Consider the following 18,954-nt stretch of genomic DNA (forward strand, 5'->3'; position numbering starts at 1 on the left):
GATTTTGCAATGATCGGGAAAAGAGGGAGGCGGGGGATTTTTAACTGAGATTTGACTCCCAATCCATATGTAATTTCGTACAAAAACATTGCCCGTTACGCTTGATTGACCGATTAATCACTTTACAAATCATCTCTGATTGTTAGGTCAGCATTTTGTAAATGGGTAAAATAATGGCTTATTTGACTTGGGTAAATAACCCACCGTACGTTCACTTGAGAATTTATTGGGCATTTTTTGTTCGCTACAAAAGGTTTGGATCCATAGGGTATTTGCATGTTTAACATGTTTCAAGCATGCATATCCAAATTTAAAGCAAGTTAGGTTCAGTTAGAAATCTCTTTCTTATCAAATTCCAAGCCATTAGAGTTGAACTAGTGGAATTTCCCAAACTTGGACAACAGAACTTTTGTGTTCGTTTTTGGTGTGTGAATAAATTTTCTTAACTTACATTTGTAATTGTTTTTAATTTTTTCCATACATAAATTATATAATTTTCCTTTTGTTGTGATCTATTTGCTTTTATCTTCTTGTTTACGATAGAGTCAGAAAGTGAAAACTCAAAGTTTTGATTTAAGAAAAAAGTGTACATCTAAAATGGAATGGAAATGCAAAAATGTAGAGAGAGATAATTCCAAAAAGTCTCAATAACTTTTAGGGATTTCAAACTCTTTTAGTTTTTATATATTAGGTTTTGCAATGATCGGGAAAAGGGAAGCGGGAATTTTTAACTGAGTGTTGACTCCCTATCCATAAGTCAGTTCGTACTAAAACATAGCCTGTTATGCATGATTGACCGATAAATCTATGATTGGTTGGTCATCTTTTCATAAATGGGCAAAATAATTGCTTGTTTGACTTGGGTAAATCTCCCACCGCATGTTCACTTGAGAATTTAATGATCATTTGTTGTTTGATTTAAAAGATTAGGATCCATAGGGCATTTGCATCTTTAACATGTTTAAAGCATGCATATCCATTTTTAAAACATGTTAGGATCAGTTAGAAATCTCTTTCTTATCAAATTCCAAGCCATTAGGGTTGAACTAGTAGAATTTGCCAAACTTGGACAACAAAAATTTTGTGTTCGTTTGCGGTGTGTGAATAAATTTTCTTTACTTACAGTAGTTTTTGTTTTTAATTTTTTCTAGACATAAATTCTAACATTTTCATTTTGTTGTGATCTATTTGCCTTTATTTTTTTTGTTTACGAGAGAATCGGAAAGAGAAAACTCAAAGTTTTGATCTAAGAAAAAAGTGTTCATCTAAAATGGAATGGAAATACACAAATGCAGAGAGAGATAATTCTTAAAAGTCTCAGTAACTTTTAGGGACTACAAACTCTTTTCGTTTTTATATATTAGGTTTTGCAATGACCGGGAAAAGGGGAGGGGGGGGGGGGGGGAGGGGGGGGGGGGGGGGGAGGAGAGTTGGGAGATGAGGAGTTTAACTAAATGTTGACTCCCAATCCATAATTCATTTTTTACAAAAAAAATCATGTTACACATGATTGAACGATTAATCACTTTAAAAATCATATGTGATTGTTAGGTCAGGTTTTTGTCAATGGGCAACATAATGGTTTGTTTGACTCCAGTAAATATCCCACCGCACATTCAGTTGAGAATTTAATGAGCATTTGTTGTTCACTTGAAAAGGTTAGGATCTATTGGGCATTTGCATCTTTAACATGTTTCAAGCATGCATATCCAAATTTAAAACATGTTAGGATCAGTTAGAAATCTCTTTCGTATCAAATTCCAAGCTTTTAGTGTTGAACTAGAGGAATTTCCCAAACTTGGACAACAAAACTTTTGTGTTCGTTTGTGGTGTGTGAATAAATTTTCTTTACTTACATTTGTTATTGTTTTTAATTTTTGACATACATAAAATCTAAAATTTTCCTTTTGTTGTGATCTATTTGCCATTATCTTCTTGTTTATGAGAGAATTGAAAAGTGAGAACACAAAGTTTAGATTTAAGAAAAAAGTGTAGATCTAAAATGGAATGGAAATGCCAAATTTAGAGAGAGATAATTCCAAAAAGTCTGTGTAACTTTTAGGGATTGACGAATAAATCCATAAGTCATTTTTTACAAAAACATAGCCCGTTACGTAAGATTGACGAATAAATCACTATACAAATCATCTATGATTGTTAGGTCAGATTTTTGTAAATGGGCAAAAAAATGTCTTGTTTGATTCGGGTAAATATCCTACCGCACGTTTACTTGAGAATTTAATGAGCATTTGTTGTTCTCTTTAGAAGGTTTGGATCCATAGGGAATTTGCCTCTTTAACATGTTTCAAGCATGAGTATCCATATATAAAACATGTTAGGTTTAGTGAGAAATCTCTTTCTTATCAAATTTTGAGCCATTAGGGTTGAACTAGTGAAATTTCCCAAACTTGAACAAAAAAAATTTTATGTTCGTTTGTGGTGTGTGAATAAATTTTCTTTACTTACATTTTTTATAGTTTAAAATTTTTTCCATACATAAACTTTAAAATTTTCATTTTGTTGGGAACTATTTACCTTTATCTTCTTGTGTACGACATAATCGGAAAGTGAAAACTCAAAGTTTTGATTTAAGAAAAAAATACCTATCTAAAATGGAATGGAAATGCAAAAATTTTGAGAGAGATATTTCCAAAAAGTCTCAGTAACTTTTAGAGATTGCAAACTCTTTTAGTTATTATATATTAGGTTTTGCAATGATCGGGAAAAGGTGGAGGCGAGGGATTTTTAACTGAGTGTTGCCTCTCAATCCAAAAGTCATTTCTTACATAAACATAGCCTGTTACGTAAGATTGACTGATTAATCACTTTACAAATCATCTGCGATTCTCAGGTCAGCTTTTTGTAAATGGGGAAAATAATGGTTTGTTTGACTCGGGGAAATATCCCACCACACGTTCACTTGAGAATTTATTGACCATTTTTTGTTCGCTTCAAAAGGTTTGGATCCATAGGGCATTTGCATCTTTAACATGTTTCAAGCATGCATATCCATATTTAAAACATGTCATGATCATTTATAAATCTCTTTCTTATCCAATACCAAGCCATTAGGGTTGAACCTGTGGAATTTCCCAAACCTGGACAACAAAACTTTTATGTTCATTGTGGAGTATAAGTAGATTTTCTTTTCTTACATTAGTTATTATTTTAAATTTTTTCCATACATATACTCTAAAATTTCCATTTTGTTGTGATCTATTTGCCTTAATCTTCTTGTTTACGAGAGAATCGGAAAGTAAAAACTCAAAGTTTTGATTTAATAAAAAAGTGTACATCTATAATGGAATGGAAATGCACAAATGTAGAGAGAGATAATTCCAAAAAGTCTCTATAAATTTAAGGGATTGCAAACTCTTTTAGTTTTTATATATTAGGTTTTGCAATGATCGGGAAAAGGGGGAGGCAGGGGATTTTTAACTGAGCGTTGACTCCCAATCCATAAGTCATTTCATAAAAACCCATTGCCCGTTATGCATGATTGACCTATAAATCACTTTACAAATCACCTGTGATTGTTAGGTCAGCTATTCATAAATGGGCAAAATAATGGCTAGTTTGACCCCGGTAAATATCTCACCGCACGTTCACTTGAAAATTTAATGAGCATTTGTTGTTTGCTTTAAAAGGTTTGGATCCATAACACATTTGCATCTTTAACATAATTAAAGCATGCATATCCATATTTAAAACATATTAGGATGAGTTAGAAACCTCTTTCTTATCAAATTCCAAGCCATTAGGGTTGAACTTGTGGTATTTCCCAAACTTGGACAACTAAAATTTTGTGTTCCTTTTTGGTGTGTGAATAAATTTTCTTTACTTACATTTGTCAAAATTTTTAATTTTTTCCATACATAAAATCTAAAATTTTCATTTTGTTGCTATCTATTTGCCTTTAACTTCTTTTTTATGAAAGAATCGGAAAGTGAAAACTCGAAGTTTTTATTTAACAAAAAGTGTACATCTAAAATGGAATGGAAATGCACAAATTTAGAGAGAAATAATTCCAAAAAGTCTCAGTAACTTTTAGGGATTGCAAACTCTTTTAGTTTTTATATATTAGGTTTTGCAATGATCGGGAAAAGAAGGAGGCGGGGATTTTTAACTGAGTGTTGACTCCCAATCCATAAGTTATTTCGTGCAAAAACATAGCCTGTTAGGCTTGATTAACCGATTAATCACTTTACAAATCATCTGTGGTTGTTAGGTCAGCTTTTTGTAAATGGGCAAAATAATGGCTTGTTTGACTTGGGTAAATATCCAACCGCACATTCACTTGAGAATTTAATGGGCATTTGGTATTCACTTCAAAAGCTTTGGATCCATAGGGCATTTGCATGTTTAATATATTTCAAGCATGCATATCCGAATTTAAAACTAGTTAGGTTCAGTTAGAAATCTCTTTGTTATCAAATTCCAAGCCATTAGAGTTGAACTAGTGGAATTTCCCAAACTTGGATAACAAAACTTTTGTGTTCATTTTTGGTGTGTGAATAAATTTTCTGAACTTATATTTTTTAGTGTTTTTAATTTTTTCCTTACGTAAATTATAAAATTTTCTTTTTGTTGTGATCTATTTGCCATTATCTTCTTGTTTACGAGAGAGTAGGAAAGTGAAAACTTAAAGTTTTGATTTAGGAAAAAAGTGTACATTTAAAATGGAATGAAAATGCACAAATTTAGAAAGAGATAATTCCAGAAAGTCTCAGTAACTTTTAGGGATTCTAAAATCTTTTAGTTTTTATATATTAGGTTTTGCAATGATCGGGAAAAGGAGGAGGCAAGGGATTTTTAACTGAGTGTTGATTCCCAATCCATAAGTGATTTCTTACAAAAAGATAGCCCATTACGCATGATTGACTGATTAATCACTTTACAAATCATCTGTGATTGTTAGGTCAGCATTTTATAAATGGGCAAAATAATGGCTTGTTTGACTTTGGTAAATATACCACCGCTAGTTCACTTGAGAATTTAATGGGCATTTGTTATTCGCTTCAAAAGGTTTGGATCCTTAGGGCATTTGCATGTTTAACATGTTTCAAGTATGCATATCCAAATTTAAAACATGTTAGGATCAGTTAGAAATCTCTTTCTTATTAAAGTCCAAACCATTAGAGTAGAACTAGTGGAATTTCCCTAACTTGGACAACAAAACTTTTGTGTTCGTTTTTGGTCTGTGAATAAATTTTATTAACTTACATTTGTTATTGTGTTTAATTTTTTGCATACATAAATTCTAAAATTTTCTTTTTGTTGTGATCTTTTTGCCTTTATCTTCTTGTTTACGAGAGAATCAGAAAGTGAAAACTCAAAGTTTTATATTTAAGAAAAAAATATACATCTAAAATGGAATGGAAATGCACAAATGTGGAGAGAGATAATTCCAAAAAGTCTCAGTAACTTTTATGGATTGCAAACTCTTTTAGTTTTTATATATTAGGTTTTGCAATCTTCAAGAAAAGGGAAAGCGGGGGATTTTTAACTGAGTGTCGACTCCCAATCCACAAGTCATTTCTTACAAAAACATAACCCGTTATGCATGATTGACCGATAAATCTATGATTGTTTGGTAATCTTTTCACAAATGGGCAAAATAATGGCTTGTTTGACTCGGGTAAAAATCCCATCGCATGTTCACTTGAGAATTTAATGAGCATTTGTTGATCAATTTAAAAGGATAGGATCCATAGGGCATTTGCATCTTTAACATGTTTAAAGCATGCATATCCATATTTAAAACATGTTAGGATCTGTTAAAAATCTCTTTCTTATCAAATTCCAAGCCATTAGGGTTGAACTAGTAGAATTTCCCAAACGAGGACATCAAAACTTTAGCGTTCATTTGTGGTGTGTGAATAAATTTTCTTTACTTACAATTGTTATTGTTTTTAATTGTTTCCATACATAAACTCTAAAATTTTCATTTTGTTGTGATCTATTTGCCTTTATCTCGGAAAGTGAAAACTCAAAGTTTTGATTTAAGAAAAAAGTGTACATCTAAAATGGAATATAAATACACAAATGTAGAGAGAGATAATTCTTAAAATTCTCAGTAAATTTTAGGGACTACAAGTTCTTTTTGTTTTTATAAATTAGGTTTTGCAATGATCAGGAAAAGAGGGAGGTGGGGGATTTTTAACTGAGTGTTGATTCCCAATCCATAACTCATTTCTGGCAAAAACATAGCCCGTTACGCATGATTGACCAATTAATCACTTTAAAAATCATATGTGATTGTTAGGTCAACTTTTTTCAATGGGCAAAGTAATGGCTTGTTTGACTCGAGTAAATATCCCACCGCACGTTCACTTGAGAATTTAATGAGCATTTTTTGTTCACTTGAAAAGGTTAGGATCCATAGGGCATTTGCATCCTTATCATGTTGCAAGCATGCTTATCCAAATTTAAAACATGTTAGGATCAGTTAGAAATCTCTTTCGTATCAAATTCCAAGCCTTTAGGGTTGAACAAGTGAAATTTCCCAAACTTCGACAACAAAACTTTTATGTTCATTTGTGGTGTGTGAATAAATTTTCTTTACTTACATTTGTTGTTGTTTTAAATTTTTCTATACATAAACTCTAAAATTTTCATTTTGTTGTGATCTATTTGCCTTTATCTTCTAATTTAAGATCCAATGAACATTTATTGTTCGCTTTAAAAGGTTTGGATCCATAGGGCATTTGAATCTTTAACATGTTTAAAGCATGCATATTGATAGATACCAGATTCTGACATGAGAACTAGGTTAATTATAATAAAATAGCCCTTATAATTGTGTTATAGGTGGTTATTTATCGGTTTTCAAATGAAATGTGCATTTATTGAATTTGGCATTAATCACTGTCTATATTGCATATTTTTCTCTCCTGAATTATATTTCATTGCTTTTAGGGTTTATTTCTTGCTGAAATGATTTTTATGGATTCAATTATGGAATTTTAGGAGAATTTTGGTGGAGAAGGAGATATTTAGAAAAATGCCATTAGTGAAAGGGAGATAGATTTTTAGGTCAAAATCATTTTAGTAGGAGAGAGTTCAGGGGGTGTGAAAGAGGCAGCCGCCGATCGAAAAAAGAGAGACCCAAGAGGATTTCACTTCCAAAGATCGTTTGCCGTGCGCCACCGTCATCCAACGCCGTCGCGGCGAGTTTGACACTGCCATTTTCTCCTTGCCAGGCCGAGAGGTGACCCGAGAGGGCTCCTTCGGCTCCGATACCTCTTTTTGACCATCCTCCGGTGAGAAGATTTCGCTTCTATCTCGTCTTCCACCCCACCACCTCCTCCGGCGCCGATTTTGATTCCGCTTCACTGGCGTCGCCTCCCCTTCTGACCGCTCACTCCTGCAACCCGAAGCCCTTAATTTCTAGAAATTGCAGCAACCATGAAAACGGAATTGCTGCCTGAGCGAGAGGAAGAAGAAGGGGAGTAATCCAATATTTTGTAATTTAATTAGTTTCCTATAGTTTGAACTTAGGTTTGAATGTTTATTAAATTTTATTTGAGAATTGATGTTTATCGAATATTATCGAATTTTCTGAGTAATTAGCTAGTTAGGGCAGGATTAAAATTTAGGTTGGATTCATGTATTATAATCCGATCTTTGTCCTTAATTCTAGGCGCCCGAGAGGGGCTAGACGCAATGATTGAGAATCTGAATTCGTGGTTACGTGGCACTCGAGAGAGGCACAAATCACGATAAAATCTAGAGTTGACGTTTCTTGTTGTGCAAGTAGTTAATTAGATCATTGCTTGTTATTTTAGGATATAATCAGTGTTTAGTTCAGATTAATTCATCATATTTGGTTAGGCTAGTTGATTGAAGAATACACAAAATTCAGTCCTCCTTGTGGATATGACCCTCGCTTCCCACTAGATTACATGAATGATTTGTACGCTTGCGAGGTATAAAAGCTGATGTAATTAAACTTCACATCAAGTTTTTGGCGCCGTTGCCGGGGAGGCACGTATTAAGTGTATTTCTTTGTTCTCTGTGGTCTTAGGTTGGATTTATTTTTCTGCTTAATTAATTTTATGTTTTTGTTTTATCTTGATGATTTTGTATGGATTTATTTTTATTTCTTCTAGTTAGTTCGTATTTTCAGTAGTTAGTTCGTTAGCATAATTTGATAGTTAGTTTTGTTTCTTTTTGTGTTTTTATGCATGGGCGCTGCTCCCTAGGTGAACCATTAGCTCCCTTTGTTGAAGAGTTAGAAAATATTTGTAGGAAAACACCAGAAGTCAAGTTAGGAGCTACCATGGCCAATCAGGGCGAACCATTACAGTTACCTGTAGTAGGTGATCGTAGAGCCCTGAGGGATTATTCTATCCGATCCAACTTCACATCACCTTCTTGCATTATATTGCCACCCACTACTGTTGCCAGTTATGCGTTGAAACAGGGTGTGATCCACCTCCTCCCTACATTCTATAGGTTGGAGAAGGAGGACCCTTATTACCACATCAAGGAATTCATAGATATCTCTGCGACTTTCGAATTCCAGAATTTCTCAGATGACTCTATCCGGTTAAGACTTTTTCCATTTTCACTTAAGAATAAGGCCAAGTCTTGGCTTAATTTCTTAGAGGTGGGCAACATTACTTCATGGGACACATTATTCACGAAATTTTTGTCCAAGTACTTTCCCATTCAGAGAACTACAACCCTTAGGAGAGAAATCTCCAACTTTATGCAGCAGGAGTGTGAACACTTTTATGAGGCTTGGGAAAAATGGAAGGATTTGATCCGTAGGTGTCCGCATCATGGGTTTGAGAAATGGCATTTAGTGCAATACTTTTATCAAGGTCTTACACCCCAGGTTAGATCCATGGTAGATGCAACGAGTGGTGGGAGTTTGATGGGTAAGAGTGCTAGTGAGGCGTGGGACTTCTTTGAAACGTTGAGTGATCAATCTTAGCAATGGGGTTCGCCATTTAATGTTGATAGGAGATCCCACAAAGCCAAAAGAGGGTGTCTATACGAGGTTAGTGAAACACCCATGCTCATGGCCAAGATTGAGGGGTTGACTAGAAATATTGTTGCCCTTATGGTGTCCAAGAGTTCACCTGCTCCTAACCCATCTACTGTCTGTGCCATATGCTCTCATTCATCTCATCCCACACAAATGTGTCCATCTAGTACATCCTACCCGGAGCTCATTGAGGACTTGAATGCAGTCCAGAATTTTCATAGACCAAACCGGAATGATCCTTTTTCGGAAACATATAATCCAGGTTGGGCTAGGCACCCAAATTTCTAATGGTCCAAGGGCCCACAGGTTGGGGGTCCTCCAGGGTTTACTCAACCCCAAGCTCCGCGCCCACACTTCACTCAACAACCATTGATTTCACAAAAACCTTCACTTGAGGATACACTTCAATTATTCATGCAGAATACACAGTCCTTCATTACTAAACTTGAAATGCAAGTGAGTCAGTTGGCCACCCACATGAGTGAATATGCACAAAATAGACTCCTGAGTCAAACCATTCCTAACCCCAGAAGCACACATGAGAGTGGGTCGAGTTCCAATCCCCACCACGAGCAAGCCAAAGCCATAACTACCCTTAGGAGTGGTCGTGAGTTGAACAATGGGGTATGGACCACTAAGTCTAAGGAGTCAAAGGATGACAATGGGGACACATCATTGAGTGAAGAACCTCCAAGTTCTCCACCAACAGCCTGGAAGATCCCTAACCAAGTCCCACTAGCTCCTTATCTGTAGAGGTTATCGGGCCCACCTAGGAAAGGAGATAGCATGCATGAAACATTGGAACTGTTTAGTAAGGTTCACAATAACATTCCACTTCTTGATGCTATTAGGCAAGTCGCTGCTTATGCCCGATTTTTGAAAGAGCTTTGTATACAGAATAGAAAATAATATGTTAACAAAAAGGTCTTTCTTACTGAGAATGTAAGCTCAATTCTGAAGCACAACACTCCTCCTAAAGTTAAAGATCCTGGATGCCCCACAATTTCATGTGTCATTGGTGAACATAACATCCAGAGAGCTCTTCTTGACCTAGGGGCAAGTGTGAATTTGCTTCATTTCTTTGTGTACCAGCAATTAGGTTTGGGGGAATTGAAGCCTACCCCCATCACACTTCAACTAGCTGACCGTTCTATCAAGATACCACGAGGAATAGTTAAAGATGTTTTGATAAAAGTGGACAAATGTCTGTTCCCGATTGATTTCATTGTTCTTGATACAGAACCAGTAATCAATGTGACCAAAAAAATTCCTATCATCCTAGGACATCCCTTCTTAGCCACATCTAATTTTGTCATTCATTGTAAAATTGGTGAGTTGGAGTTGTCTTTGGGAAATTTTAAGGTCTCGTTGAATGTGTTTAATGCTGGGCACCATCCACTTGAGTTTGATGATCTGAGTCCTACATTTAAGATAGAGACTGTTATGCTTCATGACGAATCCACTCTTGAATCTTTTGAGTCTTACATAACATCTTTAGACATGGACTATTTTGATGAGGAAACATATTTCCAAGAGGTTGACTCTTTACTCAGTTCTGTACCTTTGTTGGAGGAAGCTTATGAGGTTGTCACAACTGATCATCCACATGATCTTCATCTTGACTTGGACAAACCTCTTGAAACTTCCAAGTTAGATATTAAGCCACTTCCTCCCATGTTGAAGTATACGTTCTTGGGGCCCATGAACTCATTGCTAGTCATTATTGCCTCTGATTTGAGTATTGAGCAGGAGGAACAATTGACTGAAGTTTTACAAGCACACAATGATGCATTGGGGTGGACTCTTGATGCCTTAAAATGGATTAGCCCCTCCATATGCATGCATCATATTCATTTGAAGGAGGGGACTAAAACCTCACGTGAGATGCAACGTAGGTTAAATCCCCATATGAGGAGGTTGTGAGAGAAGAAGTCATCAAGTTGTTTGTCTCAGGCATCTTTTACCCTATTTCTTATAGCACCTGGTTGAGTCCAATTCAAGTTGTCTCTAAGAAAGGGGGGATAACGGTAATGAAAAATTAGAGTGGTGAATTGATTCCCACAAGAACTACCACATCAAGTGGCGTGTTTGCATTGACTATAGAAAACTTAATTCCGCCACTAGGAATGATCACTTCCCACTACATTTCATTGATCAGATGCTATAGCGATTGGCCGAGAGGCTGAGAGGTGACCCGAGAGGGCTCCTTCGGCGCCGATTCCGCATTCCGACCATCCTCCAGTGTCGATTACGCATTTCCGACCACTTCTCGAGCATAGTCCAACTCTGACCGAGACTCGAGAGAGCCTATCAGAGGATTTCTCTTCCATCTCGTCTTCCGCCGCACCACCTCTTGCGATGCCGATTTTGATTCCTCTTCACCGGCATCGCCTCCACTTCTGGCCGCTCGCTCCTGCAACTAGAAGCCCATAATTTCTAGAAATTGCAGCAACCGTGAGAACCGAATTGCTGCCTGAGCGAGAGGAAGAAGAAGGGCAGTAATCCATCATTTTGTAATTTAATTAGTTTCCTATAGTTTGAACCTAGGTTTGAATGTTTTTAAATTTGATTTAAGAATTGATGTTTATCGAATATTTGTTTTCCAAATTTTCTAAGTAATTAGTTAGTTAGGGCAGGATTATAATTTAGATTGGATTCTGGTATTATAATCCGATCTTTGCCCATAACTCTAGGCTCCCGAGAGGGGCTAGACACAAGGATTGAGAATCCGGATTCGTGGTTATGTGGCACTCGAGAGAGGCACGAATCACGATAAAATCCAGAGTTGACATTTCCTGTTGTGCAAGTAGTTAATTAGATCATTGCTTGATATTTTCGGATATAATCAATGTTTTGTCCATATTAATTCATCATATTTGGTTGGGCTAGTTGACTGAAGAATACACAAAATTCAGTCCTCCCTACGGATATAACCCTCGCTTCTCGCTAGATTACATGAACGATTTGTATGCTTGCGAGGTATAAAAGTCGATGTAATTAAATTTCACATCACATATCCATATTTAATACATGTTAGGAGCAGTTAGAAATCTCTTTCTTATAAAATTCCAAGCCATTATGGTTGAACTAGTGAAATTTCCCACACTTGGACAATAAAACCTTTGTGTTTGTTTGTGGTGTGTGAATAAATTTTCCTCACTTAAATTTGTTATTTTTTTTAATTATTTCCATACATAAACTTAAAATTTTCATTTTGTTGTGATCTATTTGCCTTTATCTTCTTGTTTACGCGAGAATCGGAAAGTGAAAACTCAAATTTTTTATTTAAGAAAAAAATGTACATACAAAATGGAATGGAAATGCAAAAATGTAGAGAGTGATAATTCCAAAAAGTTTCAGTAACTTTTAAGATTGAAAACTCTTTCAATTATTATATATTTGGTTTTGCAATGATCGGGACAAGGGGGAGGCGGGGGATTTTTAACTAAGTGTTGAGTCCCAATCCAGAAGTCATTTCTAACAAAAACATAGCCCATTACACATCATTTACTGATTAATCACATTACAAATCATCTGTGTTTGTTAGGTCATCTTTTTTTAAATGGGCAAAATAATGGTTTGTTTGACTCGGGTAAATATCCTACCCCAGGTTTCACTTTAGAATTTATTGACCATTTGTTTTTCACTTCAAAAGGTTTGGATCCATAGGGAATTTGCATCTTTAACATGTCTCAAGCATGCATATCCATATTAAAAACATGATAGAATCAGTTATAAATCTCTTTCTTATCAAATTCCAAGCCATTAGGGTTGAACTAGTGTAATTTCCCAAACTTGGACAACTAAACTTTTGTGTTCATTTGTCGTGTGTGAATAAATCTTCTTTACTTGCATTTTTTAATGTCTATTATTTTTTCCATACATAAACTCTATAATTTTCATTTTGTTGTGATCTATTTGCCTTTATCTTCTACGAGAGAATCAAAAAGTGAAAACTCAAAGTTTTGATTTAAGAAAAAAATGTACATCTAAAATGGAATAGAAATGCTTAAATGCAGAGAGAGATAATTCCAAAAAGTCTCTGTAACTTTTAGGGATTGTAAACTCTTTTAATTTTTATATCTTAGTTTTTGCTATGAACGGGAAAAAGGGGAGGCAGGGGATTTTTAACTTAGTGTTAACTCCCAATCCATAAGTCATTTCTTACAAAACATAGCCCGTTAGGCATGATTGACCGATAAATCAATTTACAAATCATTTGTGATTGTTAGGTCAGCTTTTTCTAAATGGGCAAAATAATGACTTGTTTGACTTAGGTAAATATCCCACTGCACGTTCACTCGAGAATTTGAGCATTTGTTGTTCGCTTCAAAAGTTTGGATCCATAGGGCATTTGCATCTTTGACATGTTTAAAGCATGCATACCCATATTTAAAAAATTTTAGGATCAGTTAGAAATCTCTTTCTTAAATAATTCCAAGCCATTAGGGTTGAACTAGTGGAATTTCCCAAAGTTGGACAACGAAACTTTTGTGTTCGTTTGTGGTATGTGAATAAATTTTGTTTACTTACAGTAGTTGTTGTTTATAATTTTTTCCATACGTAAACTCTAAAATTTTTATCTTGTTGTGATCTATATGCATTTATCTTTTTGTTTACAAGAGAATCGGAAAGTCAAAACTCAAAGTTTTGATTTAATAAAAAAGTGTACATCTAAAGTGGAATGAAAATGCAAAAATGTAGAGAGAAATAATTACAAAAAGTCTCTATAAATTTTAGGGACTGCAAACTCTTTTAGTTTTTATATATTAGGTTTTGCAATGATTTGGAAAAGGGGGAGGCAGGAGATTTTTAACTGAGTGTTGACTCCCACTCCATAAGTAATTTCTTAAAAAAACATAGCCCGTTAGTCATGACTGACCGATAAATCACTTTACAAATCATATGTGATTGTTCGGTCAGCTTTTTGTAAATGGGCTAAATAATGGTTTGTTTGACTCGGGTAAATATCCCACCGCACGTTCACTTGAGAATTTAATGAGCATTTGTTGTTCGCTTCAAAACGTTTGTATCCCTCTGGAATTTGCATGTATAAGAAGTTTCAAGCATTCATATCAAAATTTAAAACATTTTAGGATCAATTCGAAATCTCTTTCTTATTAGATTCCAAGCCATTAGGGTTGAACTAGTGGAATTTCCCAAACTTGGACAACAATACTTTTGTGTTCGTTTGTGGTGTATGAATAAATTTTCTTCACTTACGTTTGTTTTTTTTTTTTTTTTTTTTCCACACATAAACTCCAAAATTTTAATTTTGTAGTGATCTATTTGCCTTTATCTTCTAGTTTACGAGAGAACCGGTAAGTGAAAACTCAAAGTTTTGATTTAAGAAAAAAGTGTTCATCTAAAATGGAATGGAAATCACAAATGTAGAGGGAAATAATTCCAAAAAGTCTTTGTACCTTTTTGGGATTGCAAACCTTTTAGTTTTTATATATTAGGTTTTGCAATGATATGGAAAGGGGGAGGCAGGGGATTTTTAACTGCGTATTGACTCCCAATCTATAAGTCATTTCTTACAAAAACATTGCCCGTTACGTATGATTGACTGATAAATCACTTTAGAAAATATTTATGACTGTTTGGTCAGCTTTTTGTAAATGGGAAAAATAATGGCTTGTTTGACTCTGGTAAATATCACACCGCACGTTCACTTGAAAATATAATGAGCATTTTTTGTTCACTTGAAAAGGTTTGGATCCATAGGGCATTTGCATCTTTAACATGTTTCAAGCATGAATATCGATATTTAAAACATGGTAGGATCAGTTAGAAATCTCTTTCTTATCAAATTCCAAGCCATTAGGGTTGAACTAGTGGAATTTCTGGAACTTGGACAACAAAACTTTTGTGTTCATTTGTGGTGTGTGAATAAATCTTCTTTACTTATATTTGTTATTGTTTTCAATTTTTTCCATACATAAACTCTAAAATTTTCATTTTGTTGTGATCTCTTTGCCTTTATCTTCTTGTTTACGAGAGAATCAGAAAGTGAACGCTCCAAGTCTGGATTTAAGAAAAAAATGTACATACAAAATGGAATGAAAATGCACAAATGTAGAGAGAGATAATTCCAAAAAGTCTCTGTAACTTTTAAGGATTTCAAACTCTTTTATTTTTTATATATTAGGTTTTGCAATGATCGGGAAAAGGGGGAGGCAGGGGATTTTTAACTGAGTGTTTACTTCCAATCATAATTCATTTCTTACAAAAACATAGCTGTTAGGCATGATTGACCGATTAATAACATTACAAATCATCTGTGAATCTTAGGTCAGCTTTTTGTAAACGGGCAAAATAATGGTTGGTTTGACTCGTGTAAATATCCCACCGCACGTTCACTAGAGAATTTAATAAGCATTTGTTGTTCATTTCAAAAGGTTTGGATCCATCCGGCATTTGCATGTTTAACAAGTTTCAAGCATGCATATCAAAATTTAAAACATGTTAGGATCAGTAAGAAATCTCTTGCTTATTAAATTCCTAGCCATTAGGCTTGAACTAGTGGAATTCCCCAAACTTGGACAACAAAACTTTTGTGTTCGTTTGTGGTGTGTGAATAAATTTTCTTTACTTATATTTGTTATTGTTTTAAATTTTTTCCATACATAAACTCTACAATTTTCATTTTGTTGTGATCTATTTGCCTTTATCTTCTAGTTTACTTGAGAATCGGAAAGAGAAAACTCAAAGTTTTGATTTAAGAAAAAAATGTACATCTAAAATGGAATGGAAATGCACAAATCTCGAGAAAAATAATTCCAAAAAGTCTATGTAACTTTTTTGGGATGCCAAACTCTTTTAGTTTTTATATATTACGTTTTTCAATGATATGGAAAAGGGGGAGGCAAGAGTTTTTTAACTGAGTGTTGACTCCCAATCCATAAGACATTTCTTACAAAAACAAAGCCTGTTACGCATGATTGACCTATAGATCACTTTCCAAATCATCTGTGATTGTTAGGTCAGCTTTTTGTAAATGCGTAAAATAATGGCTTGTTTGACTCGGGTAAATATCCCACCGCACGTTCACTTGAGAATTTAATGAGCATTTGTTGTTCGCTTCAAAAGGTGTGGATCCATCCGGAATTTGCATTTTTAACAAGTTCAAACATGCATATCAAAATTTAAAACATGTTAGGATCAGTTAGAAATCTAGTTCTTATGAAATTGCAAGCCATTAGGGTTGAACTTGTGGAATTTCCCAAACTTGGACAACAAAAATTTTGAGTTCGTTTGTGGTGTGTTAAAAAATTTTCTTTACATACATTTTTTATTTTTTTTATTTTTTCCTTACATAAACTCTATTTACCATTATCTTCTTGTTTACGAGAGAATCGAAAAATGAAAACTCAAAGTTTTGAATTAAGAAAAAACTGTACATCTAAAAAGGAATAGAAATGCAAAATGTAGAGAGAAAAAATTCCAAAAAGTCTCTGTAACTTTTTTGGATTACAAACTCTAATAGTTTTTATATATTAGGTTTTGCAATGAACTGGAAAAGGGGGTGGCGGGGGATTTTTAACTAAGTGTTGATTCCCAATCTAGAAGTCATTTCTGAAAAAAATAGAGCCCGTTACGCATGATTGATCGATAAATCACTTTACAAATCATCTGTGATTGTTAGGTCCGCTTTTTGTAAATGGGAAAAATAATGACTTGTTTGACTCAGGTAAATATCCCACTGCATGTTCACTTGAGAATGTAATAAGCATTTGTTGTTCACTTTAAAAGGTTTGGATCCATAGGGTGTTTGAATCTTTAACATGTTTCAAGCATGCATATCCATATTTAAAACATGATAGGATCAGTTAGAAATCTCTTTCTTATCAAATTCAAAGCCATTAGGGTTGAACTAGTGCAATTTCCCGAACTTAGACAACAAAACTTTTGTGTTCGTTTGTGGTGTGTGAATAAATCTTCTTTACTTATATTTGTTATTTTTTTTAATTTTTTCCAAACATAAACTCTAAGATTTTCTGTTTGTACTGATCTATTTGCCTTTATCTTCTTGTTTAGGAGAGAAACAGAAAGTGAAAACTCAAAGTTTTGATTTAAGAAAAACAATATACATACAAAATGGAATGAAAAGGCACAAATGTAGAGAGTGATAATTCAGAAAAGTCTCAATAACTTTTAAGATTGCAAACTCTTTCAGTTATTATATATTTGGTTTTGCAATGATTGGGAAAAGGGGGAGGTGGGGGATTTTTAACTGAGTGTTGACTCCCAATCTAGTTTCTTACAAAAACATAGCCCATTACACATGATTGACTGATTCATCACTTTACAAATCATATGTGATGGTTAGGTCAACTTTTTTTAAATGGGCAAAATAATGGTTTGTTTGACTCGGGTAAATATCCTACCACACGTTTCACTTCAGAATTTAATCACTGTTTGTTGTTCGCTTCAAAAGGTTTGAATCCATAGGGAATTTGCATCTTTAACATGTTTCAAGCATGCATATCCATATTTAAACCATGATAGGATCAGTTAGAAATCTGTTTCTTATCAAATTCCAAGCCATTAGGGTTGAACTAGTGTAATTTCCCAAACTTGGACAACAAAACTTTTGTGTTCGTTTGTCGTGTGTAAATAAATTTTCTTTACTGACATTTGTTATTTTTTAAAAAAATTTCCATACATAAACTATATTTTTTTCATTTCGTTGTACTCTATTTGCTTTTATATTCTTATTTACGAGAGAATCAGAAAGTGAAAACTCAAAGTTTTGATTTAAGAAAAAAGTGTACATCTAAAATGCGATGGAAAAGGGCACAAATGTAGAGAGAAATAAATCCAAAAAGTCATTGTAACTTTTATGATTGCAAACACTTTTAGTTTTTATATATTAGGTTTTTCAATGATCGGGAAAAGGGGGAGGTGGGGGATTTTTAACATAGTGTTGACTCCCAATCCATATGTCTTTTCCTATAAAAACATATCCCATTACGCTTGATTGATCGATTAACAACGTTACAAATCATAAGTGATTGTTAGGTCAGCTTTTTGTAAACGGGCAAAATAATGGCTTGTTTGACTCGGGTAAATATTCTACTACACGTTCACTTGAGAATTTAAAGAGCATTTGTTGTTCACTTCAAAAGGTTTGGATCCATCCGGAATTTGCACGTTTAACAAGTTTCAAGCATGCATATCAAAATTTAAAACATGTTAGGATCAGTTAGAAATCTCTTTCTTATTAAATTCCTAGCCATTAGGGTTGAACTAGTGGAATTTTACAAACTTGGACAACAAAAATTTTATGTTCATTTGTGGTGTGTAAATAAATTTTCTTTACTAAATTTTTTTTTCCATTAATAAACTCTAAAATTTTCATTTTGTTGTGATCTATTTGCCTTTATCTTCTAGTTTACGAGAGAATCGGAAAGTGAAAACTCAAAGTTTTGATTTAAGAAAAATGTGTACATCTAAAATAGAATGGAAATGGAAAAATGTAGAGAGAAATAATTCCAAAAAGTCTCTTTAACTTTTTGGGATTCCAAACTCTTTTAGTTTTTAAATATTAGATTTTGCAATAATCAGGAAAAGTGCGAGACGAGGGAATTTTAACTTAGTGTTGACTCCCAATCCATAAAGTCATTTCTTACAAAAACATAGCCCGTTACGCATGATTGACCGATAAATCACTTTACAAATCATCTATGATTGTTTAGTCAGCTTTTTGTTAATGGGCAAAGTAATGACTTGTTTGACTTGGGTAAATATCCCACCGCACGTTCACTTGAGAATTTAATGAGCATTTGTTGTTCGCTTCAAAAGTTTTGATCCATAGGGCATTTTCATCTTGAACATGTTTAAAGCATGCATATCCATATTTAAAACATGTTAAGATTAGTTAGAAATCTCTTTCAAATGAAATTCCAAGACATTAGGGTTGAACTAGTGGAATTTTCCAAACTTGGACAACACAA

The 18,954-nt window shown here is 34.2% G+C and overlaps 1 non-coding gene across 1 annotated transcript; it reads right to left on the minus strand.

The window, feature by feature from the left end:
* Positions 1-8,686: 8,686 nt before the first annotated feature.
* LOC137964361 (small nucleolar RNA R71) lies at positions 8,687-8,793 on the minus strand. Its single transcript, XR_011115557.1, has one exon. It is a non-coding gene; the product is annotated as a small nucleolar RNA R71 (small nucleolar RNA).
* Between the last annotated feature and the right edge of the window lie 10,161 nt (positions 8,794-18,954).

Source organism: Aristolochia californica, unplaced genomic scaffold, assembly GCF_029961685.1.
Source record: "Aristolochia californica isolate CCGP_79_NKW_82.1479 unplaced genomic scaffold, dmAriCali1.0.hap1 SCAF_4, whole genome shotgun sequence".
Lineage (NCBI taxonomy): Eukaryota > Viridiplantae > Streptophyta > Magnoliopsida > Piperales > Aristolochiaceae > Aristolochia > Aristolochia californica.